Source organism: Esox lucius, chromosome 17 (genome assembly GCF_011004845.1).
Source record: "Esox lucius isolate fEsoLuc1 chromosome 17, fEsoLuc1.pri, whole genome shotgun sequence".
Taxonomy (NCBI): Eukaryota; Metazoa; Chordata; class Actinopteri; order Esociformes; family Esocidae; genus Esox; species Esox lucius.
In genome coordinates, this window is record NC_047585.1 from 1933326 (window position 1) to 1960851 (window position 27526).

Below are 27526 nucleotides of genomic sequence, written 5' to 3' on the forward strand. Positions count from 1 at the left end.
CCAAGAGAAGCTCATCCATGCTTTTATCTCTAGTATGGTTGACTACTGTAATGGCCTCTTAACTGGACTCCCCAAAAAGACGGTAAAACAGTTGCAGCCCAGGACCAAGAGAACAGAGCACATCACTCCAGTTCTTAAATCTTTGAAATGGCTTCCAGTCAGTTACAGAATAGATTTTAAAGTGGTGCTTTTAGACTATAAATCATTGAATGGTTTAGGCCCCGAATACATTTCTGATATGTTTGAAGATTACAAACTGAGCAGGGCTCTTAGATCCATGAACTCAGGTCAGCTAGTAGAACCCTGAGTCCAAACTAAACATGGCGAAGATGCCTTTAGCAGCTATGCTGCTCTAAACTGGAGTAAACTACCAGAATATCTTAGACGTGCCCCAAAAATATTTTTTTAATCCAGGTCAAAAACACTTCTCTTTTCACATGCCTATGACTGAGTGCTTAAACTTAATATTAGCCTCACAGCTTTTATAGCTTCCTCATGGAATATTTCTATTTTCTTATTCAATGTTTTATAATTGTGATGTATTTATATATTTCTCTTTTTCATTCAATGTCTTATTTTGTTGTTATTCTATTTCTATTTTGCTATGTTTTACCAATGTTCTGTAATGCAAGTTCTGGTGCTATCAGAGGAATAACATCTGTGTTAATGTAACAATCTTTTGATGACTGATAATGCAAGTTATTGTGCTGCTGTTTAGACATCGATGTAGGGTATTATATCACAAATGGACTGAGCATTTTATCCAAACGCTGGAGCGCGATGATTGAGATACTGGGGTGGTTCAGTAAACCGTTATGGGAACTGAAATTCATTGAGGATGAATATTAAATGCATTAAGTCATGGCATAAATGCCCCTCTGGGGAAAGCCAGGTAAGACATTGATGCAGAGATTATCTCACAAAGGGAGTTAAGGGTTCATCCTAGCGCTGGAATGCAAGGATTGAAATCCCAGGGTGGAGAGTCCCCCCTGGAGGGTGGTTAGAGAATTGTAAAAATCTGACCTGTTTTTTATTCTATTGCGTTTGTTTTTATTTTAATTTTCATTGTAGCACATTGAAGCACACTGAAATGCTTCTATGTATGAATTGTGCTATATAAATAAACTTGCTTGCTTGCCAACATTCAGTACAGTACACTATTTCTATTTAATATAAATGAATTAGGCATTACACATTCATCACTGCTTGATTATGAATTAGACATTCATGAACACTTTCTTAAATTAATGAATGACCGCTTTATGAATGTTCAGTGTAACACATTCATTACAGTATCTGCTCAACAACCTAAATGTAAATGCTTATACATAAAAATAATAACAATGAAAATTAACTAACGATTGAATGTATTGTTCAATTGTTTTCAATAAGTTGACTGGCTTCATGAATGCATTATTAATACCCTTTTCATAATTATGTGCTACCTGATATTTACAGAAAAATAATGGAGGGTTAAGATTAGGTTGTTCTACAATATATGTGATATCTGTATAAAATAGAGCAATTTGAGGTGCTGATTTATTTATTTTTTATTGATAAGCACAGCATGAACAATTCTTATCACTACAAGTTCAAACTGAGTGTTTTGGTACAAATTTGAGAATGCAAAAAAAGATGAGTAAGTTTAACCTCAATAGAAACCAAATGTGTTTATATTGGATGATTCAGAAATGTTCTGCCTTCAGATTTCACTCTAAAAGATTTTTCAGTAACAACATTGTGTACAAGTTATTGTTATGTATGATAGTTTAAAGAATATTGTTTAGTTTTGTGTTCATAAGACCTCATAGTTTGTACAGTGAGTTTTGTTCATCTGTTGATCTTCATAATGCCGAAGAGAATGTATCCTTTCATTGCTGATTTGAGGCAAATTTCATCATGTTTTAGGTAGGCCTAATTTAATTTCTCTCTTTTTCTAGACTGCCATATGACAATCTTTAAACATCATTACTACACTATTCCCACCATACATTGAAAATAAAACATTGAACAAAACACTGAAGTTACCTGCTTTCAAAAATGTGTAATGTGTTATATAGACAGTATTATGCAAAAGTGTTAGGAACCTGAAAGTCGTACTAAGGCCATTTATTTGGGGAGTGTTTTAATAAAAATGCTCTATAATGTATGTATGTAAATAATATACAGGTGCTGGTCATATAATTAGAATAACATCAAAAAGTTGATTTATGTCAGTAATTCCATTCAAAAAGTGAAACTTGTATATTATATCCATTCATGACACACACTGATATATTTCAAGTGTTTATTTATTTTAATTTTGATGATTTTAACTGACAACTAATGAAAAAATTCAGTATCCCAAAATTCAGTATCTCCTTTTAGCATTTCCTTTGGAAATCAAGGTCCCAGAGTCTGGAGGAAGAGAGGAGAGGCAAAGTATACACATTGCTTGAAGTCCAGTGTAAAGTTTCCACAGTCAGTGATGGTTTGGGGTGCCACGTCATCTGCTGGTGTTGGTCCACTGTGTTTTCTGAGGTCCAAGGTCACTTTAGAGCACTTCATGCTTCCTGCTGCTGACCAACTTTATGGAGATGCAGATTTCATTTTCCAACAGGACTTGGCACCTGCACACGGTGCCAAAGCTACCAGTACCTGGTTTAAGGATCATGGTATCCCTCTTCTTAATTGGCCAGCAAACTCGCCTGATAGAAATTCTATGGGGTATTGTGAAGAGGAAGATGCGATACACCAGACCCAACCATGCAGAAGAACTGAAGGCCACTATCAGAGCAACCTGGGCTCTCATAACATAGCAGTAATTCAGGCAAAAGGAGCCCCAACTAAGTATTGAGTGCTGTACATACTCATACTTTTCATGTTCATACTTTTCAGTTGGCCAACATTTCTAAAAATCCTTTTTTTGTATTGGTCTTAAGTAATATTCTAATTTTCGGCGATACTGATTTTGGGATTTTCATTAGTTGTCATCACAATTAAAAGAAATAAACATTAGAAATATATCAGTCTGTGTGTAATGAATGAATATAATATACAAGTTTCACTTTTTGAATGGAATTACTGAAATTAATCAACGTTTTGATGATATTCTAATTTTATGACCAGCACCTGTATATGTATACAATAATAATATATGAATATAATAAATACAGTGGGAGAACAAGTATTTGTTACACTGCAGATTTTGTAGGTTTTATCATAGGTACACTTCAACTGTGAGAGACGGAATCTAAAACAAAAATCCAGAAAATCACATGATTTTTAAATAATTAATTTGCATTTCATTGCATGACATAAGTATTTGATCACCTACCAACCAGTAAGAATTCCGGCTCTCACAAACAGGTTAGTTATTAAAAAATGTTATACAGGTAACCGGTTTGAACTCGTTACCTGTATAAAAGACATCTGTCCACACACTCAATCAAACAGACTCCAACCTCTCCACAATGGCCAAGACCAGAGAGCTGTGTAAGGACATCAGGGATAAAATTGTAGACCTGCACAAGGCTGGGATGGGCTACAGGACAACAGGCAAGCAGCTTTGTGAGAAGGGAACAACTGTTGGCGCATTTATTAGAAAATGGAAGAAGTTCAAGATGACGGTCAATCTCCCTCGGTCTGGAGCTCCATGCAAGATCTCACCTCTTGGGGCATTAATGATCATGAGGAAGGTGAGGGATCAGCCCAGAACTACATGGCAGGACTTGGTCAATGACCTGAAGAGAACTGGGACCACAGTCTTGAAGAAAACCATTAGTAACACACTACGCCGTCAGGGATTAAAATCCTGCAGCGCACGCAAGGTCCCCCTGCTCAAGCCAGCGCATGTCCAGGCCCGTCTGAAGTTTGCCAATGACCATCTGTATGATCCAGAGGAGGAATGGGAGAAGGTAATGTGGTCTGATGAGACAAAAATAGAGCCTTTTGGTCTAGACTCCACTCACCATGTTTGGAGGAAGAAGAAGGATGAGTACAACCCCAAGAACACCATCTCATCCGTGAAGCATGGAGCTGGAAACATCATTCTTTGGGGATGCTTTTCTGCAAAGGGGACAGGACGACTGCACCGTATTGAGGGGAGGATGTATGGGGCCATGTATCATGAGATCTCCTTCCCTCAGTAAAAGCATTGAAGATGGGTCGTGGCTGGTTCTTCCAGCATGACAACAACCCGAAAACACACAGGCAGGGCAACTAAGGAGTGGCTCCGTAAGAAGCATCTCAAGGTCCTGGAGTGGCCTAGCCAGTCTCCAGACCTGAACCCAATAGAAAATCTTTGGAGGGAGCTAAAAGTCCGTATTGCCCTGGAGAAGGTCTGTATGGAGGAGTGGACCAAAATCCCTGCTGCAGTGTGTGCAAACCTGGTCAAGAACTACAGGAAACGTATGATCTGTGTAATTGTAAACAAAGGTTTCTGTACCAAATATTAAGTTCTAGTTTTCTGAAATACTTATGTCATGCAATAAAATGCAAATTAATTACTTAAAAATCATACAATGTGATTTTCTGGATTTTTGTTTTAGATTACGTCACTCACAATTGAAGAGTACCTATGATAAAAATTATAGACTTCTACATGCTTTGTAAGTGGGAAAACCAGCAAAATCGGCAGTGTATCAAATATTTGTTCTCCCCACTGTGTATATATATAAACCGATCAGCCATAACATTGTGACCACCTGCCTAATATTGTGAAGGCCCCACTTTTGCCGTCAAAACAGCCCTGACCCGTCGAGGCATGCACTCCACTAGACCTCTTAAGGTGTGCTGTGGTATCTGGATTGTGAGTTTTTGTAATGTAATTTTCTTCCCCCTCAAAGATTTTAGTTTGTTTTTCAATTGAATTGTTCACGTTATAGGTCACATTAAAGGTGGAAAAAGTTCTGACATGATTTATCTTTGTCTAATTCTTTTGAATCACAAGGGCCAAATTGAGAAGGGCCAAATTGGGATGGCTAGATGATTGGGTCAGAGGATCTCCAAAACTGCAGCCCTTGTGAGGTCATCCCGGTCTGCAGTGGTCATGGGCTGCAGTTACCACTGCAGTGGCCACCACCTGTAAAACAATTCCCTTTTTGGGGGTTGTCTTGCTGTTGCCTCTCCAGCAGCTTTTTTCACTTTCATTTATACCAAAACAGAATTGACTTGACTTGGTGTTATACTGTGATCATTACATGTTCCTTAAATTTTTTTGAGCAGTGCATATATATATGTTTTTAACGGTAGTGTGAGTATAAATATATACAGTATCTCACAAAAGTGAGTACAACCCTCACATTTTTGTAAATATTTGAGTATATATTTTCATGTGACAACACTGAATAAATGATACTTTGTTACAATGTAAAGTAGTGAGTGTACAGCTTGTATAACAGTGTAAATTTGCTGTCCCCTCAAAATACCAGAGATGGGGACAAGTCACACATGGTCAAGTCCAAGCAAGTCTCAAGTCTTAACCATCAAGTCTCGAGTCAAGTCTCAAGTCACAGTTCAGATAAATCAAGCAAGTCAAGTCAAGTCGAGTCCTTTTAAGTTTCAAGTCAAGTCAAGTCACAGTACTAAAGAGATGAACACACACACACACACTGTCCTCTGTTTCTGACGTGCGCTCGGTGCGAAGCTCGATTTCAAAATCAATTTTTTTGGGGGAACGAAGCGGAGGGATCTTGAATCAGCCTGAAGGGGTTGTATTCGCTATAACAACCGCCTCGCTATACCTTATCCCGCTTATTACATGGCTACCTACCAAATAAATCTATAATTTCACACAAATATTGATTTCAAAAGGAATTTATTAATTTAAAACGATTGTATTGCTTCCTCTAAAGAAAATAGTCCGTTCCGTCTCTGGTTAGAATCCTGCTGCGTCCATAGCAACGCGCTGTTTTTCATGGCAACGGTCTGTTATCACGAAATAACACGCATTCTGCACTGGAATTCAGCCAATCCATGTAATAAGAGCTAATAATAACAACATTTTAAACTAATTATTGTGACAAAAAAACTGCCTAATATGTAAATACGCTGTAATTATTCTTGTCTATATGAGTAAAAAAAAAAAAACTCTTCGAAATGTTTAGGTGCTAGTAATCACATCGGCGCCTCCATGTTAGCCTTTCATGCAGTAAAGTTAACTGTTATGGTGTAAGCACAATGCTTTTTAGTTTCCACACGCAGTCCACAAACACTTGAAAATGCGCACATTTAATACAGACATTATGGCCTACTTGTAATAATATACATGCACGCTCATTTTAAGATGACCATCAACATTAAAATTCAGGCTATGCCACTATTATAGTCAAATTCCCTTACATCTATTTACCAGATGTATTCTGTAATGATACACATTTCTAACAAGAAAAATAAATAAAAAATATGCAACCAAGGCCAAATTATGACAAACAAAAGATGAATCCATTACTTCATCGTTATAGATCTTAGTGAAACTGAATATAAAGAGATTACTTTCTTACCTTTCCTTGTGGTTCTTAAAATCACAAATGAAATTTGACATTGTTGCATATTTTGCATCTGGTAAATCTTTTTTTAATCACACGGTCCAGTTCAAAGTCCTTGTATCCAAACGATACTATTTGTGGAGCTCGACTAACGTTACTGTCTGCAATGTTTGGGCGGTTTGAATTGTGCAGCGTTAAAGGCACATACGCTGATTAGTGGTGCTGATGTCACAACATCCCAGATAGCAAAAAATATCCGCTAGGCTTCTTTTTGCCGCCGGCCCTTAGCTGTCGGCTATAGGTGCGTCCTGCTGGCGGGGATGAAACGTTTGCCGCCGAATACGTCACTCCCATTTCTTGCGAGATTTTTTGACTGCTTCATTTTCTCTGGCGGTTGCCTGGGTCTAAAAACCGCGGTCCATCGGCGGCAAGACGCTTTTAAATAGGCTACTCTCAAAATCGACCGGCCATGTTGGTTTGGACACATTCGCATCAGTTCGTCGCTCAATCGCGAGTTACAGTCTGCTAGCTGGCAAAGTCATCGACTACCATCGTTTAAGTAAGTACATGTTTCCTTTTTGTGTAACGCAATATTATATTGACATTGTTTTTAGTTTATATATTTAAAATGTGTAGTCATCTTTGTTCTGGCCTAACTAGCTAAAGTAGCCTTGTTAACGCAATGTTGTTAGTACATGTTGAATTTTAACGAGCTATAATAGGTAGCAAAAGCTTTACATCTAGAAAACACTAAAATTTGAACTTAGTCTTTCTTACAAAAATAACGATGTATATATGTTGTTTAAATTATTTTGTTTGCCTGAACAAGTATGCTGCTAGTCCAGTAGCTAGAGTAAGTGTTAGCTAGCACATGCTGTTTTGCCTTTGTTACAGTACACACTGTGGCTAGCATGTTTTGTGCTGTGTTGCTACTGTACTGGATTTAAGGCGATTGTGATTTCTAATTCTCTGAACTGCTGTACGTTTTATGTTTGAGGAACATTCTGTGTTCACTTGAATCACAACACCCAATGAATACATTTTATTTTTAACAATTTCACTGTTCCACATTTGGCTGATAACGTTTCCCCCCCACAGCATAGCTACTGTATATTCCTAACGTTAACAATCCGGTTTTGTTGCAGATACCTTGGCCAGAGCATAACCGATTATCTTCACCCAAGAGACCTACTGTTGGTCAATCGTTTTGGTTTTAAAGGTAAATACATTGTTAGTCACAATGTTTAGTTACTGGGCCAAAAGGAAAATAATAATGAAGAGTTGAGAGGGACAAACAGGACATTCACTTGAATCACTACATTCTACAGAAGTTGCATTGATTCCAGAAAACCAGGAAAATGTTGAGCCATCTGTAGACTTCAGAGTTGGTATGTAAAATGTATTGCTGTGATGCTTAATTTGTGATCCTGTAACTAAACTGTACACTTTGTTAGATTTTCAAATTTCTGTTCCCTCTGTCTCAGAACCAGGTTTCTCCCCAGTAATCCAGACTCCACTTCAGAGCCAAGAGTTTGAGTATAAGTGATGTTATTTGTGATGTTTTTTGTCTTGGAAACTATTGCTTCTATTTAAGATTAGGAATCCTTTTATCCATAATCTGTTTTTCTTTAGGGCACTTGACTTTCTGGATAAAAGGTGTGGAGGTGTGTTGTACATATCATTAGCTTTGCACAGTTCAATTATTGTTTCATTACTGAATATGCAATCTCTGCAGTGAAATTAAAGCTGTTATGTTTTTTCCCCCAGTTCGTCAAGTACTAAACTTTACACCCCCAGCAGAAAATGTACCCTGGCAGCAAATGGGTGAAAAGGCTGGAGGTATGTAATACGTTGCGCTAAACTGTTACATTTAAGTCCAATTCATTACATGTATGCAATAACTTCAAACATATTTTTACGTCAATGATTATCAATAGGAGAAAGTCATCGCTCCGTTATTGGCCCTTGGACTCCCCTGGCGTCGCATGTACAGCATGAAGTTTTCAGCAATGAAGGTATATTCTAGGCCTATGTCCTAATGTCCAGTTTTTTAACAGTTTTGAAAATAGTGCCTTTAGTTTTCCAGAACGAGAACCAAGCCCTGAGGGAGGAGAACCAAGCCCTGAGGGAGGAGAACCAAGCCCTGAGGGAGGGGAGCCATGCACGAGCAGGTGAGAACATGCACTCTTTCTTTAATTTTACTTTTTTGTGTGTAATGTAGGTTCAGAATGACCATATGCCTTTCATTTTGTAGCTTCGGGTGACAGCGGCTCACTTCAAGAGCAGGTGAAGCTATTTGGGACAATGCTGAAGATGTTTGCTCGCACTGGGCAATCAGGTACAACTTGCAAACAACACCTGTGGTTGTTGATTTAATTCCCACTGGGTCCACATGTACGTGTATTAGACCTAGGTATAAATGTCATTGTTTAGTAATTGAGGGACCAGGACTGACTACTTTATTCTTTTATTCTGGGAACCCCTGTAGGTGCAGATCAGACCCTAGTGCTGCGACATCTTGGAGAGTTTGGCGATGTTGTGCGTAGCATGGAAAACAAAATGGACACTATGCTGCAACATTTCAGTGCCAATGTGTCTGTTGGAGAGCTATCCCTGCCAGGGGATGTTACTCCCCCTAGACACCCAGGAAGATTTGGTGTTTCTTGACAGCATTTTGAGGGAGGATAAAGAGCTCCAGGAACAATTTGTAAGTGTGTTGCTTTCGTTTATAAGGCCGTAGGGTAATCTAAAAAGTCAAATTAAGTTTGTACACTGTATATTCTACAGTCTAAATCCACAGCCTGTCACATTTTATATTTATGTATGAGAAGCTTGTGAGAAAAACACATTTTTGGATTTTCAGCTTCGGTTTTTGGCTATCAAATGTGGGAGGGACCTGAAGACAACAGTGTGGAGAATGCTTCAGAGTATTTTCTCTAATAACCTTGCCGTTAATACAACCTGGACTGGCATAGGGGATAAAACCTGTTTTAGAGACCTGTTCCTGAAGACCATTGTTCAAAGTAATTTTTTTAAGTAGATGCCCTTATGCCTTATGCCATTCAAATGTAATGACAGATCTGTATTTTCTACAGGGGCCCTCCGGAAGAACCCGGCAACCCAGGATGCCACTGATGAGGCGGTCCAGGTTAACGTTACACGTTACCTGAAAGGAGCATCAGACTGTGAAGGAGGAAAAAGCCGCCCAGCTGAGAAGGACCCACAGCCAACCCCTTAAACCTAGGCTGACTACTGACACCCCAGCATCCCTGAACTGGAACACTTTCTTTATCCTGCAGTCAGTAACATCAAGAAGCCAGAAGTGCCAGACTACACTCACCAAACCCACCCTGTTTTTTTTGTATTAACTTTAGTATTGGCTTATTTCATTCCATCTTAACGATTCTATTTTAGTTTGTAAATCCTATTTCATACCTGTTACTTGATATTGCGCATTAACTAGTACCAACATTCTACTTTCATTTCATCACTATGCTTAACTGTTATTCAATTAATAATAGCTTGGAAATACTATTTCGTACCTCTGATACTTGATATTGCACAGTACCTGGTACCAAATATTCTACTTACTCTGTTTTTAACGTCAGCATTTTTCATTCCATCACAGTGCTTAACTGTTATTCTATTGTTAAATATAGCTTGTAAATCCTTGTGCCACAGGTCAGCATTGCAGTTATAATGGTCTGTTCTACTACTGTTTTTACCTCTGTATTTTTATATATGTATATCAAGTTTTGTTTATCACAGATACAAGAGACACATCTTAATGCAGCATGGTGTAAATATTGTGCTCCAGGTCAGCAATGCCATTATAATGGAATATTCTACTCTAGAGCTTTACTCAATGGCTTGAAAATGTGATGTTCTACCTCGTTTTATTTGGTATCCTGCACATTCTTTGGTACCAAATATCCTCATTACTTGTTATGTTTACTGGTAATTATTTTCATCCCAGAGCTGACCTCTATATTATTAACAATGATTGTGTTTGTGTCATAATTTGCTTGTATGGCTGTTCTTTTTTTTTAACCAACATTTTATTGGAAACCTGCATGTTCTGTGTGTATTTATGCCTATTATTTATTTCAGTGATCTGACACATCTTGTTTGAATGACAGTTACTGTACTTTGAAATGTGGAATTAAAACACCAAATGGAAATTTGTCTGGTTTGATCAATCATTATTCTCGATAAACTGCATGCTATAAATATTAAATATATATATATATAAAAGCGGCAGATCGCTCGAAAACCTTTTGTATAACGGCGGTTGGACCACGGGCCGGCCGCAGAACACAGGCGGTAGGAGTGCGACTGCCGCTTTTAAAAAGCGTCTGCCGCCAGCGGAAAGCTGGCAAACGTGTTTGCGATTTAGACATTCTGACGCTTCTACTGTCTTTGGAGGACCGCCTCCGGTCCGCCAACTCATTGCTATCTGGGATATAAAATAATTGTATTGCTGTTTGTTTATTATAAGTTCAAGTCATTGTCGAGTCTTCCACTTCAAGTCAAGTCTCAAGTAACTTGTTCTCAAGTCAAAGTCAAGTCATTTTCATACTTTAATCAAGCAAGTCACAAGTCCAGAAAATTGTGACTCGAGTCAGACTTGAGTCAAGTCATGTGACTCGAGTCCCCCACCTCTGCCAAATACCTTAACCGATGGCAACAAAAGTGAGTAGACCCCTAAGTGAAAATGTCCAAATTGCACCCAATTAGCAATTTTTCCTCCCCGGTGTCATGTGACTCATTAGTGTTACAAGGTCTCAGTTGTGAATGGGGAGCAAGTGTGTTAAATTTGGGGTCATCACTCTCACACTCCATCATACTTGTCACTAGAAGTTCAACATGGCACCTCATGGCAAAGAACTCTCTGAGGATCTGAAAAAAAGGAAGGAAGCCTCTTTTAAAGATGATGCAGTTTGCTGAAGACAAGCAGACTAAGGACATTACTGGATTACTGGAACCATGTCCTGTGGTCTGATGCTAAACTTATTTGGTTTAGATGGTGTCAAGCGTGTGTGGCGGCAACCAGGTGAGGAGTACAAAGACAAGTGTGTCTTACCTACAGTCAAGCATGGTGGTGGGAGTGTCATGGTCTGGGGTTGCATGAGTGCTGCTGGCACTGGGGAGCTACAGTTCATTGAGGGAACCATGAACGCCAACATGTATTTTTAAATACTGAAGCAGAGAATGATCCCTTCCCTTCGGGGGCTGGGCCGCAGGGCATTATTCCAACATGATAACGACCCCAAACACACCTCCAAGACGACCACTGCCTTGCTAAATAAGCTGAGGGTAAAGGTGATGGACTGGCCAAGCATGTCTCCAGACCTAAACCCTATTTAGCATCTGTGGGGCATCTTCAAACGGAAGGTGGAGGAGCGCAAGGTCTCCAACATCCACCAGCTCCGTAACATCGTAATGGAGGAATGGAAGAGGACTCCAGTGGAAACCTGTGAAGCTCTAGTGAACTCCATGCCCGAGGGGGTTAAGGCAGTGCTGCAAAATGATGGTGGCCACACAAAATATTGACATTTTCACTTAGGGGTGTACTAACGTTTTTTGCCAGTGGTTTAGATATTAATGGCTATGTGTTTTGTTATTTTATAGGGACAGCAAATGTATACTGTTATATAAGCTGTGCACTCACTACTTTACATTGTAGCAAAGAGTCATTTCCTCAGTGTTGTCACACAAAAATATATAATCAAATATTTACAAAAATGTGAGGGGTGTACTCACTTTTGTGGAATACTGTATGTTTATATATACAGGTGCTGGTCATAAAATTAGAATATCATCAAAATTATTGACTTATTTCAGTAATTCCATTCAAAAAGTGAAACTTGTATATTATATTCATTCATTACACACAGACTGACATATTTCTAATGTTTATTTCTTTTAATTGTGATGACAACTAATGAAAATCCCAAAATCAGTAATATAAGAATATTACTTAAGACCAATACAAAAAAAGGATTTTTAGAAATGTTGGCCAACTTAAAAGAATGAACATGAAAAGTATGAGCATGTACAGCACTCAATACTTAGTTGGGGCTCCTTTTGCCTGAATTACTGCAGCAATGCGGCGTGGCATGGAGTTGATCAGTCTGTGGCACTGCTGAGGTGTTAGGAGTGGCTTTCAGCTCTTCTGCATTGTTGGGTCTGGTGTATCGAATCTTCCTCTTCACAATACCCCATAGATTTTCTATAGGGTTAAGGTCAGGTGAGTTTGCTGGCCAATTAAGAACAGGGATACCATGGTCCTTAAACCAGATACTGGTAGCTTTGGCACTGTGTGCAAGTGCCAAGTCCTGTCGGAAAATGAAATCTGTATCTCCATAAAGTCGGTCAGTAGCAGGAAGCATGAAGTGCTCTAAAACTTCCTGGTAGACGGCTGCGTTGACCTTGGACCTCAGAAAACAGAGTGGACCAACACCCCCAAACCATCACTGACTGTGGAAACTTTACACTGGACTTCAAGCAACGTGGATTATGTGCCTCTCCTCTCTTCCTCCAGACGCTGCGACCTTGATTTCAAAAGGAAATGCAAAATGTACTTTCATTAGAGAACATAACTCATCAGCAGTCCAGTCCTTTTTGTCTTTAGACCAGGCGAGATGCTCCTGACGCTGTGTCTTGTTCAAGAGTGGCTTGACACAAGGAATGCGACAGCTGAAACCCATATCTTGCATACGTCTGTGCGTGGTGGTTCTTGAAGCACTGACTCCAGCTGCAGTCCACTCTTTGTGAATCTCCCCCACATTTTTGAATGGGTTTTGTTTCACAATCCTCTTCAGGGTGCGGTTATCCCTATTGCTTGTACATATTTTCTACCACATCTTTTCCTTCCCTTCGCCTCTCTATTAATGTGCTTGGACACAGAGCTCTGTGAACAGCCAGCCTCTTTAGCAATGACCTTTTGTGTCTTGCCCTCCTTGTGCAAGGTGTCAATGGTCGTCTTTTGGACAGCTGTCAAGTCAGCAGTCTTCCCCATGATTGTGTTGCCTACAGAACTAGACTGAGAGACGATTTAAAGGCCTTTGCAGGCGTTTGGGTTAATTAACTGATTAGAGTGTGGCACCAGGGGTCTTCAATATTGAACCTTTTCACAATATTCAAATTTTCTGAGATACTGAATTTGGGGTTTTCATTTTACTACTCTCTGTAATGATAAGGCCCATCAACCTTCCATGGGAATTCAGCTCAGCTATTATCACAGCAGTCTATATACCCCCACAGGCCGATGAAACCTGCACACTGGAAGTCCTATATGGACTAGAGGACACACACACTGAGGCAGCTGCTATTGTTGTAATACCACCTGCACATTAACTTTCCTACCCGGGGCGATCAGACTCTAGACCATTGTTATTCACAAATACCAATTGGTTATCAACCTCTCCCCCGCCCTGCATTTGGTAAGGCGGATCACATCTATTTAGCTCCTCCCATCCTATACTGTAGATAACGCCTAAAACAGGAAAAAGTGGTTTCTCAGACAGTTCAACGCTGGAATGAGGGATCCATTACTGCTCTACAGGACTGCGTTGAAACAATGGATTGGCAGATGTTCTGTGATGCAGCTGATGTCACAGACTCTGTGTCAGCATACAGATATCGCTCATCTAATTCCAGCACCGAGGGGGTGGTCATTGACAAGGCATGCCTCGTCATAAAGCGGTATACCACGGCAAGTTGCAGTGCCGTGCGGAATGGACAAAAACAATAAATAAAATATAAGAACAGCCACCAGGGGCATCTGTGAGAACAACGACACCTGCCTGAAACTGCAGTTATTCAAGGCTGCGTCTGTATTTATATGTCCAGAATAAAACAATAAAATCTGAGGAATATTTTGTCTGCTATAATCCTATTCATGGATTGCAATGTTGCTGTGTTTGATTCCATGTTCTGTGCTTGATTAACTGTTATTTATGAGAATGTATTTTTAATTATAGATTTACACACATTAATCTAATTTTTTTCCTTTATATGTAATCATTGAAACTGAAGTACATTTATTTGACTGGAAATATAGCTGTTGATCACAATGATTGAGTTAACACATTGCAGAAGTTTACCAAGTGAACATTACTTATTTTGTCATTGATGGTACATTTCGGCACAAATATTTCCTGAAGACTGCATCTGTTTCTATCAATAAAAAAATGGATCAATAAAAATAAAAATAAAAAATGAGAAATTACTTTTCTCAACAGATTTCTTTGACAAAGTACAATATGCCACAGTCGACCCAAACTAAAATATAATTCAAGTGTTTTACATTTGCATTTTGCATTTACATGAAGGACATTTAGTTGGTTAAATAGGCAATAAGCTACAAGTTCAACCCTTCAATGTTTCATTAATATTTTCAAAGGTAAATAATGTTTTTTTTTATTGTTTTTTTTTTTGTTTCTAATAAAATGGCATTTGAACGGAACAAGTAATTCCTTTATTTACTGTACAATGGCCTAAAGTCGACAAAGTTTATGACAAACTGTTTATTACTCAACATTAACCCAAGGAGAGAGTCGGGTGAAACAAATTGCCTGTTACAATACTTGTACTGTCACATGCCTAATACGTTATTAGGTAGGAATATGGTGTACATTTTTTTATTAGTCTCTAAATAGTTTTCAGTTTGTGAGTAGAGAATTCTGACAATGGAACAATGGAATATATGCTACACCTATTCAGAAAAGGTAATGGAAGGAGAATGTAGCTTTCAAAATGGTGTGTTCCAAATCAATTGCATTGACAAATAAATATAAGTTAGACTACAACAGTCATTTGAGATGTTTAATTAGTATTTAAAATAATGTACATTATTAAATCTTTATAGCCTAGACAACTATCTTTTTGTACAATATTTTGAGTCCATGTTTCCAATCTGAATAAGGGATTTTGAGGCAAATGTTAGAAACGTTTCAACAAATAGGCTAGCCATGCGAATTACGTCAATTTCCATAGGATGTCAGAGTATTCAGGAGCTCTGCGAAAAGTTATAGTTTATAGATAATTAACTGAAACACCTTTGCGTCTAAATTTCAGTATGTTTCAGTCTGGTTTAGAAAGATTTTGCAGTGCACCATAATGTAGCCTAATTTTGCAACGTTATTGTTTAATAGACAAGTGCATTTCAGTCGCTTATTTGACTTATCAAGTAGGCCAATATGGCGATTAGAATTCCTGAATTCCGGCCATAGGGAAGAGCTACCGGACATATCTTTTAAATAGCCATACTGTATAATTGCCTACACTTAAACAGCAATAAAACAAAAACTCTATGATCCAACAAAGTATTTTTTTAATTAGTCAACTGTATACCTACTGTAGGGCTGTCGCAATTATTAGCTAGCAGTTTAGAATCGCAGTAAGCTGAATTCCACAAATTTGAATTATTTATTAATTGCATTTTACTCAGTTTTGTTGCTGTGAATCAGAGTTTAATTTAATTGTATTTCATCAGGAAAATCAAAGATGCAGAAAATCGATACATTTTACTCATCCTGAGGTCTTTGAATTTAAGCACCTTACACTTCCGCCCAAGGCATTTTACACCAGACACCTTTCAGGGACGTTTTCCCAAAGGTAAGACCTGTATAAATGTTGTTAGTTAATGAACAATATATAGCCTAATTGCTGTAGCAATTGAACACTGTTTTACTTTTCTGCAAGTTATTAAACATGTCAACTTTCTGCACTGTAAAACCAAATTTAAGCTGGGCCTAGTGATTCGAAGTCAATCTGCCTTGTCTTTGAATCGATTAAAAGCAAGCAAGGGCTGAAAAAGTGGTCGGCTAAATGTGAGCGTCATGTGACTTTCCCAAGTATAACGTTATACCGTATATAATGCACTTTTAAGATACCAGCTAATCAACTTTCCCGGCCTCAGTAAAACTTCCACCTCTCCCCCACGTTAGCAAACTAGCTAGCAAGGAATAAACATTTTACAGACTGCAAAATGTAGCTAGGAACATTCTTTATCTCAGAACAGAGTAAATATGATATATTTTGTTTTCTCAATGAAATTGCATTCAAGTAAAATTTTTACTCCAATAAAATGCTGTTAAAAGCAATATACTTTTCAGCTTTCTAGATTTCGGGAGTTTACACACTGGAAAATTTGCTTTCAAATTCACAAAGGCTCTCAGCCACCCATTTTCATGTCTCAGTTCGCGGTACAATGCTCTGTAGGCTATATTATGCTAGCATATCATGCAGAGTATATCCAAATTCTACACAATATCTGCTTTTTCTCACAATATATTTAAATACAGAAGCCATACTGATAACAGTCTGTATCCACAGAACAAAATAAATCAATTAGGTGTTGGACATTATTGTGGAAGGATGAGACCAAAATAAATAGGCTCCCATAAAGACAGACGATATTCACAGGAAAAATCGACCAGAATACTTTCCCTTTATCAATGATTTGCCTGATAATGTTCCAACCACTGATTGTCTTCCTCAGGTGAATGTGAAGGGAACAGGCTTTAAAGACATCTTATGCTAAAAGGTTTGATATTAGACATTTTCTTTGTGATGTCTAGTCTTGGCCTCATTCTTATTTGCATAAGGATCTACAAAGGTTTAATACGCTTTAATAATTATTGTTGCACATTGCCGTGTGTTTGACTGGTTTGACTCTGTCTTTCAGAGACTACTGGGTTATTTAAATGCAGTTCTGTAAGATCTTTGGTAACTTCTCTGTACCCATAAACCAAAGTTATCCTGTTTTCCTCATGTGATGAGAGACCTGGATGTAGTGGCCTTACATGGATCTTATACAAGAATATTCATCTTCTTTTTATTTTCTTATTACCTTAGGTTTTGGCTAACAGAATGGAAGTGTAAGATCTGAAAGTCTTTGTCTGCCACAAAAGGGAATCTATTAAAGCATTACAGACTACAACACGTAATGTTTGGTCGTGGGCAATCCCAAACATGCCTATTTGACAGTTACCCTTGCACACATTTGTCCAGATACCATGCTGCTGCAGAAAGTCTACAGTTAGGAATTCTCTGCTTTTAAGTGTTTAGTTTGCAACACTTTTTGTTCTACAGAGAAGGATTACTTTCAGCATACTGGAAATCATCTGCAGAGCCACAAACTATCATGTTTATTTGAAGAATGCAACTTTCTGACATATATACAATACATTTGTGAAACACAAAAGCAGAAGACACAAATCCTATTCTTTGAGTGATTTTAAGCAAGACGTGTATGAGAGTCACCATAATCAGACTGTTGAACATTCGGATTTACCAGAGGCCAGTGATGGTGAGGGCACTATTTTGTATTGTGATCAGGAAAGTGCTTCGTACTTGGTTCTTCAAAGAATTAGCTTACTTCTGCTGAAGCTAGAAACCATCTATAATGCCTCAGTGAAGTGCATTGATTCCTTGGTTGAACACCTTCAGTTCATTTCATCGTCAGCATCTGTTGCAGTTGTCAGAAACATACTTGATTTAACATTGAAGTTAAATAACTGCATTGTTGACCACACCATCATAACTGACTTGGCAGAACAGTTGTGCAACTTTCATCCAATTAGTACAGCACTTGGTTCGGCTTTTAAGAGAAGAAGGTATTTTAAGGAGAATTTCCAGTCTGTTAATAGTGTTGAATGTATTATTGATTCTCAAAAGAACAAGACCTTTCAATATGTGGCTATTCTCGAGACTTTGCAGGAAGTCTTTAATAATAAAGACATTGCAGAGGAAATATTATCCAGACATTCAAATAGTACTGGTTATATTTTTGAAGGAAAATCTTTCAAGCAAAATTACTTCTATGCTATAGAAGAAACAACACTCTCTATAATCCTTTATGTTGATGACTTTGAGGTGTGTAACCCACTAGGAACTTGGGGAAAAAAACACAAAATAACAGCTGTTTATTGAATTTTGGCAAAAGTGCTGTTGCAAGTTGCAATCTGAATTAACGTCAATACACCTAGCTTTACTTTGCTAAGCTGTTGATGTCAAACAGTTTGCATACAACGTAATTCTGGAACCATGCATGAAGGATCTTGCCACTTTTGAACAGAAAGGTATTTTCATTTCTAGTGTTGCAAAAAATATTAAAGGCACTGTACACTGTGTTGTAGCTGACAATCTACAACACACATTCAATCAGTGGATTAGTTGAAAGTTTCACAAGGCCGTATAGCTGTAGATTTTGTCTTGGACACTCATCAGAGTACCACACACACGAAGTGCGGAGTGAAGTGTTTCCACCTCGGACAAATGACAGCCATAGTTTGCATGAGCAAACTGAGAGAAAATCTAAATTTAATGAATTGCCTTTCGTGTCCATTGACTGATAAATTGAATCACTTTCACCTTGTCTTTGGGTACCCACCAAATGTACTACATTACCTTTTGGAAGGCGTAGTCCAAAGGGAACTAGCATTGTGTTTTCAGATTTTCACCAAAAAGAAGTACTTTAATTTGACTGTACTTAATGAGTAAATCACACGTTTTCCCTATAAGGGTTCGGACAAAGCCAACAGCCCTCAAACAATCCCTCTAAACTACATTTATTGCAGAACTATTGGTGGAAATGCCCATGAAAATTGTGCCCTAATACAATTGTTGCTACTCATTGTTGGTTTGCAGGTACCTGAGGGTGATTCTGTCTGGTGTTACGGAAATTTTGAACTAAGGTACATTTGAGAAATATCTGTCTCTCTATTAGCTGGTATGTACATCTTTACTTTGATTGTGACACACATGTCTGTATAATATCAGAGGATTATTAGGTATTTGGGCCATGTCTTCCTGCCTAGACAAAGAAGGGTGTCAGTCCTTTCTGTTCCTTAGGAATGTAGGAGAGGGGGATCGGTATTTGTCCTAGGGGGGCATCCTTGACCGGCACCAGCAGATTATAGGGTTAATCGTAAATCTGCCCATCTGTATAACCCTTTAGTGTTTCTGTTGTTTGTCCAGATGCTTAAGGTTCTCCTCAAGGGTTGAGAAAGTTAACCAAGATGGGGGAGGACAACATGTGACTTGTTTGAAACCTAGGACATGTGATAGAACAAAGGGAATGGTTCTATTGACAAGACAGATGGGCAACAACTTACCACACCCCTTTTCTAGGTAATATATACGGATTGTGCATGTTTTGAGTCAGAGACTCCTCGGATGATTATGTTTGAAAGCATTTGACGCGATGCTCATATTTGCATAATAGTTAATAAAACTGTTAGACTGTGCCAAGAGAACTTTGTCTGTTTCTTACTCCTTTAAGAGTGTCGATCAATGGAATTACCATCACACTGGCAGGTTCTTCTGACTTTAAAAGACATTGTTGAATTGCTGGTTTCTCCTATTCACACAGTTGAAACTATTGCATACCATGACTTAAAAATATCTGAACATCATGACAGATTCTTAACAGTTTATCCTTAAGAGAGACTGACACCCAAACACCATTATTTGGAACACTATCCTGCATTGATTGAAGAATATGGGCCTCTGGTTGGTTTATGGACAATGTGGTTTGAAGTGAAACACAGCTTTTTAAGCTAATTGTGAGGCACCCTTTCTACAAGACATCAGATGATGTTGGCATACCACTTGCATACATGTTGGAAAACAGGCATTATACACTCACCTAAAGGATTATTAGGAACACCATAGTAATACTGTGTTTATCCCCCTTTCGCCTTCAGAACTGCCTTAATTCTACGTGGCATTGATTCAACAAGGTGCTGAAAGCATTCTTTAGAAATGTTGGCCCATATTGATAGGATAGTATCTTGCAGTTGATGGAGATTTGTGGGATGCACATCCAGGGCACGAAGCTCCCGTTCCACCACATCCCAAAGATGCTCTATTGGGTTGAGATCTGGTGACTGTGGGGGCCATTTCAGTACAGTGAACTCATTGTCATGTTCAAGAAACCAATTTGAAATGATTCGAGCTTTGTGACATGGTGCATTATCCTGCTGGAAGTAGCCATCAGAGGATGGGTACATGGTGGTCATAAAGGGATGGACATGGTTAGAAACAATGCTCAGGTAGGCCGTGGCATTTAAAAGATGCCCAATTGGCACTAAGGGGCCTAAAGTGTGCCAAGAAAACATCCCCCACACCATTACACCACCACCACCAGCCTGCACAGTGGTAACAAGGCATGATGGATCCATGTTCTCATTCTGTTTATGCCAAATTCTGACTCTACCATCTGAATGTCTCAACAGAAATCGAGACTCATCAGACCAGGCAACATTCTTCCTGTCTTCAACTGTCCAATTTTGGTGAGCTCGTGCAAATTGCAGCCTTTTTTTCCTATTTGTTGTGGAGATGAGTGGTACCCGGTGGGGTCTTCTGCTGTTGTAGCCCATCCGCCTCAAGGTTGTGCGTGTTGTGGCTTCACAAATGCTTTGCTGCATACCTCGGTTGTAACGAGTGGTTATTTCAGTCAAAGTTGCTCTTCTATCAGCTTGAATCAGTCGGCCCATTCTCCTCTGACCTCTAGCATCAACAAGGCATTTTCGCCCACAGGACTGCCGCATACTGGATGTTTTTCCCTTTTCACACCATTCTTTGTAAACCATTGAAATGGTTGAGCGTGAAAATCCCAGTAACTGAGCAGATTGTGAAATACTCAGACCGGCCCGTCTGGCACCAACAACCATGCCACGTTCAAAATTGCTTAAATCACCTTTCTTTCCCATTCTGACATTCAGTTTGGAGTTCAGGAGATTGTCTTGACCAGGACCACACCCCTAAATGCATTGAAGCAACTGCCATGTGATTGGTTGATTAGATAATTGCATTCATGAGAAATTGAACCGGTGTTCCTAATAATCCTTAAGGTGAGTGTATGTCACAAATGATCTGTAGTGTCTCTAAATGTACTGCATTTAAGCTTTAAGAGAAACATCCCTGCTTCAGTCTACTGTGCAGTTGGCTAACACTGTCACCTACTACGGAACAAGGTATGTTGTTGGGATGATTTTGTCTTATGGCTCTACTGGTGGACTACCAGACTTTTCTTAGATTATTCAGATAACCATTTTGGACAACTGTGTATATTTTATTGTAAAGTTACTTTCTGCCTGGTATGAAGAGCATCTAAGGTCTTTTCAACTGAAGGACACTGGGAAAATACCTCTTTTGGAGCATTGTATTGTCCTTTTTTCAATCTTAGCATTTTCAATGTAAAACTGATGTAGTATATTTTAGGAAACAAATATATTATGAAATATATCATCAAATGCCGACAGATTATTAAATGAAATGATAAAAATATATATTTAAAATGTTTATATATATATAATACTTTTTTATTATTCTAACAACATTTTGTAAATGTAATTATTGTATTATAATTGTAATTGGTAAATGTAATTATTTTAATCACCATTAACATTCTCTGTGTTTATTAATTAAAACTTTTTTTTAGCTCTAATTATTCTGGTGGCACACTCAAGGCTCTTCCTTACATTATTCACTTTGACTGGTCTCATTCAGAGCCGTTGAAAAAGAGAGTTGCGACACTCCCATAGACCGCCATAGGAACTTTGGAATGCGGAAGTAACATGTCGTGGAGCAGCCAATAGTTCCAAACACTGATAGTTCCAGCACTGAAGACCATTAATATTAGGAGCCTTCGAAGTACGCTCGCTGGTAAGTTGATGAAATTATTGTAATTTTGATTATTAAACACATTTTCCGACCTCTCATGAATCTAGTCAGTAGTTTTGTTTTATGTAGCCAGTTTTAGTTAATGTTTATTGGAAGATAATAGATGTTTTCAAAAGGATCAAATTATGATTTGTCAATATAAACACAATATACAGTAATATGAACATTAACAAAACACTAGTACAACTGGGTGAGGAACAGCCAAACTCGGCTAACAACATTGGATAAGACCATTAACTGTCAAAAGTTATACTGAGCACTACAAAAAATGTTGAGGACCGTAGTGATCATCCAAAGAAAAACTTGCTGCAGCAGATGAAAGACACATTATGCCTCAAACAGCATCATCCCTTGTTTTCGGAAGATGTTTAGCAGTGCCATCGGGTCAGAGCTGCAGAAAACAGTTGAACCCTGGTACACACATTTATTGTCTGGAGATGTCTGGTCAGAAGTGGCTGTCATTGAAGATTTGGGGCAAAAAGATGTACCTCCGACATAGAAAATAGGCCAAGAGACCTGGATATGCAGGAATATGACAGCAGGTGCTCAGGACTTTATGTATGTAAATGTACGTGTGTGTGTGTGTGTGTGTGTGTGTATATAATATATATATATATATATATATATATATGTGTATGTATATGTGTGTGTGTGTGTATATATATATATATATATATTAGGGTTAGTTGTGTAAATTTTTATACTTAAGAGTAGGCCTATACTAGTCAGTACAATGTGTACATCATATCGTATGGATGTATTATTCTTTTTTTTTTTGTGTGTGTGTTTTCTGATACATGGTTTAGTCTATGATTAAGGAAGGATGAATGGGTACATTGGCCATACTGAAATCAATCCCATTAACAGTTATTATCACACATTAATTATATCTCCAGTTTCATTTCATGTAGTTAATATCTACCGAACATTGCTGCAAATATAGTTGTTGCTGTAAATGTATTCTACGTTATGGGAGTCCATTTCCCTCCAAAATTAAACACAAAAACGTATTAATGCTGTTTCCGTCACTCTCCACCCCAAAAAAGTATATTGTATGCATTTAATGTTAGCGTAAACATAATAATCAATGTACATTATGCGTCAATATTTACCTATAATTGCTGCAAATATAGCTGCTGCTGTCTGTCCCGCTTAAACTCATTCAAACTGGTTGACAGCGCAGCTCTGTTTGGAACTATTGAGAGCTACATAAACCACGTGACTGCGTGGCGGCGAGATCATAGTGTGTCGCAACTCTCTTTCAACGGCTCTGGTCTCATTCATAAGCCTCTGCTTGTGGTGCTACTGAACTCTTGTCTGTTCATGTTCCTGTCAGGATGGCAGAGATGGAGGCAAAGCACAGAGTAATAATGGATGACCAAATTAAGATGACCTTGGATGGCCTTCCATCAGGAATCCCACCCACTGTGGAGGAGCTGCAAACTGTTGTGAAGGAGACCTTTGGAATTTCTGCTGAGTTCAGTCTTCAGTATTTGGACTCTGAATTTGAAGATTACTTTTCTCGTAATAAAACTGACCAAATAAAACACAAAGACACCATAAATGTTGTTTGCGCTTTCCCAATTCTTCTTAACTTGCTTCCACTTAATGAAACTTCAGGCAGTTCCTCTGGTCAACAGCATCTTATGCAGAGTCAACTGTGTCAAATTCAGAGTCATTTGCTGGAACGTCTTCTTCACAGGACACCATTATCCTGTCTAGGCGCAGTACCACAGAGTGATGTCAGCCATGGCCATTGCAGCTCCCCATTCCACAGTTTGCATATGAAACTGACATGTACCTTGAAAGAGCTACTGAAGACTACAAGAAGATTGGAACACTTGACTCAAAGGTGAAGGCAGACATACTTGAGAAGCTCTCTGAATCTATATATACATATACAGCCTATCCATCAAGTGCACAGATAAGTGATGTTGCTGAGGCACTTTTCTCAAGGAACCCGGCTCCTTCCCAGGTTACTATGTCTGCCAACAAAGCATAAAATACAACATGGCAAATTACCGCACCAAAATCCAACACTACGGTGTTCCTTAGGTTATATGCAATTCATTACCCCCTTACCCGGCAGGAGAGGATGAAGAAAGACAAGAGATGATTCAGTTGCTTACTGAAGAAAGGAAAAGGGACAACAACCAAGTGATAAAAGAAAAAAAAATCAAAAACATTTGCACACAGTGGAAACAAAATCGTCAACCTAACATCCAGCACTAATGACAGGTCCCAGAGACAGCACATCAAGGATCCTTGATAGGAGTTTGTTTAACAGTAATATACAGTTGAAAAGGAAACTTTTGAGTGAGGAACAGAAGCGTTAAATTTGCAGTGGTCTCTTAATTTTAATCCTTCTGTTCCTCACTCAAAACCTTCCTTTTCGACATTTTTGGAAAGGAAAGAAAAAGGTGCAGTGGTCTCTTAATTTTTTCCAAAGCTGTAGTTCACCTAGTGTTCAGAATTGCGGCATTAACAATTTTTAGGTCAGTGTATTTTTAAACCATTAACTAAAAGAGTATGATGTAAGTTGCAGTACATGTTAAAATGTCCCACTCTCCCACCCGGTATGTCTTGGGAAGGTGAAATCACAAAAACAGCCTTAACTATATTTCTCCCAGTAAATCTTGTCAAGCTACTGAGTTTTGTTAAATTATGTAAGTAATCATTGTCCTCTGTGTGTCAAGTTTTTGTTTTCCAAGAATATAAGTCCTGCTGCAGAAATGGATGCCATCTCAATCTGATTCCACCAAATGGCAGCATTCAAAAGTAATCAGTAGTTTACTTATTCTCTTTCTCCCAAGAAATGCATTATCACCAGCTAGCTAAGAGTTCCTTCCTAAGATCTTTTCACAAAGGAGCTGAGAGACCTTTACAAAGAGACTGAGGCAACTTCTAAAATGACCGAAGGAGCAGAGTTGATCCAGTTGCTGTGGATGACCTCAAGCTTCAGGAATGAGCTTACAGTGCCAAATACAGAATGGTTGACAGGTGACCAGCCTGTGTTAGTGAATGTACAATAAGATATTCATCAATACACAGGTGCCAGGAAGAAATTTATGTTGCAATGGATTTATTTAATTACAAAATATTCATATCCCAATATTTACAACTGCGACTCAGTTCAGACCTCTGGTGATCTCTGGTGTCATTTAATTACACTGAACAAAATTATAAACGCAACACTTTTGTTTTTGCCCCCATTTATCATGAGCAGAACTCGGAGATGTGTTGCACTGCATTAGGCAAATGGTGGTCACACCAGATACTGACAGGTTTTCGGACCCCCCGGACCCCCCCATTACAGTAAAACTGCACATTTTAGAGTGGCCTTTTATTGGGGCCAGCCTAAGACACACCTGTGCAATAATCATGCTGTCTAATCAGCATCTTGATATGCCACAGCTGTGAGGCAAAGGAGAAGTGCTCACTAAAACAGATTTAGACAGATTTGTGAACAATATTTGAGAGAAATAGGCCTTTCGTGTACATAGAGAAAGTCTTAGAACTTTGAGTTCAGCTCATGGTAAATGGAGGCAAAAACAAAAGTGTTGCGTTTATAATTATGTTCATTGTATTTTGATTTATTGGTGAGCTGATTGGATCCTTTTTAACTTAACTGGCATAAAATATGCTTTTACGAGTGCATTATCTGACAAAATGGGGTACATTACAATGCAACAGTTGGGACAGCCCCAGGTTTTTTTGTCCATAGTGTTGGAAGCAAATTTGGAGGTGTTCAATCAGGACCTTCTCTTTGGCTGTACAGTCTGAAATAAACAATGTTCTTGCTATTTCAGGATGCTGATGAAGACAGTGTGTCACAGGACCTTGCTGTACAAAGGATAAAAATCTACAACATCAAGACTAATACTTCAGAGGGTCCCGATGGCAGCGGTATCGTGATTGAGGGCATCAAACTTCTGACTGCTCTGGGTAACTTTCCAAGGGCTTGCTTCATGCTCGTTGGGTTGGCATATGCAGTGAATCTTGCCTAACACAAATAACTCAGGTACACATTTTCAGTCTTCCAGAAACTCCTCCTTGAGTTGGATTGTTCAAAGCTGTCCCAAAAAGTGAACAGCCTCAAGAGTAAGCTACTAGCTTAAGAAAAGGGACTCTTGCAGAATGAAAGGGAGTTTTTAAGCCACTGTCAAAACTGTCACTATGGTTTTCTTCAAGGCTTTGTTAAATTATGTGTACACCAGGGATAGAGTACATTTGTTTGTTGGGAATAATGTGATTGTTTAGGTGAGTAAAATTTTTTATGGGCCTATTCAACCAAAGTAGGGAGAGGCCAGTGCTTAGGCCTGTTAAGCAGGTGTGTAAAAGCTCATTATACAGAGGTAGCTTGCAGTGTTTAATAACTGATGGTCTGTCAAGGTCCATGGTTATAGGCTATAATCTGATAGGCTATAAGAGTACACACTGATTAGTCATGTAAAGCATCAATATTTTCTTGTTTGCTCTTTTGGCTATATTTCTTGGCTGTTTAACGTTGTTCTTTGTGATAAATGACAAGTGACGGTGACCTAGGCTATAACATCAGCAAGTGAGTGTTGGTTTAAAAGGAATAGATGTTTTTTTAATTAAATCACTGTCTGCTGTCATAGGGTTACCTTCAAGGCTTTGTTTAATGCTTGAGTATCAGTACTGCAGGTGGTTGTTCAGAAACATTTACTAAAACATCTGAGGGAAGTGGCATCTTGTTTTTGACTTAATATTGGCACAGTCAGCTATTCTTGTACCTTGTGATTAGACTGTGTACACCAGGGATGTAGATTTGACATTTTAATTGCACTAATTAATGTGATGGTTCAAATGAGTCCCATTTTAGCAAGTGGGGAAGAAGTAAGGCAAATGGTACTTTACCTTATCCAGAATTCAAGCTAATGAACATGTGATATTTTAATATCTTACTTTTAGCTGTTTGAAAAACATTGGCCCTGAGGATTTAAATTCGAGCATGGAATACAGTACATTAAATATTTTATTTAAAAATGTTGTTTTGTATTTTAAATGCAGTAACAATAGGACCAGACCTTGATAGTGTCGGGCAAGTTAAATAATTAAACCTTAATCAAACATGAATAAGAAATAGATTGCCAGTATACCAATTGTACACACAGATGGTTTGTTCACATGGTAGCCTATTTGTTGAAACATTTCTAACATTGCCCTGAAAATCCCTCATTCAGATTGGAAACATGATTTTGGAATCAAAACATTCTGCAAAAAGATTGTGGCTCAAATTATTTAAATCAAGCAATTATGTAATAATTGCGACAGCCCTCGGTGGCCAGATAGTACACAGGCAGACGCAAATCACTTATGATGGGCGATACCCACAGATA

At 38.4% G+C, this 27526-nt stretch overlaps 1 protein-coding gene and 1 long non-coding RNA gene across 2 annotated transcripts in view; one reads left to right on the forward strand and one right to left on the reverse strand.

The window, feature by feature from the left end:
* The window catches only part of angpt4 (angiopoietin 4), a 146556-nt gene that overhangs the window by 70942 nt on the left and 48088 nt on the right, over positions 1-27526 (reverse strand). The gene's annotated exons all lie outside the window — the stretch shown is intronic.
* LOC117592953 lies at positions 8597-9664 on the forward strand. The gene is made up of 4 exons (XR_004574696.1): positions 8597-8638; positions 8722-8805; positions 8956-9174; positions 9563-9664. It is a non-coding gene; the product is annotated as an uncharacterized LOC117592953 (long non-coding RNA).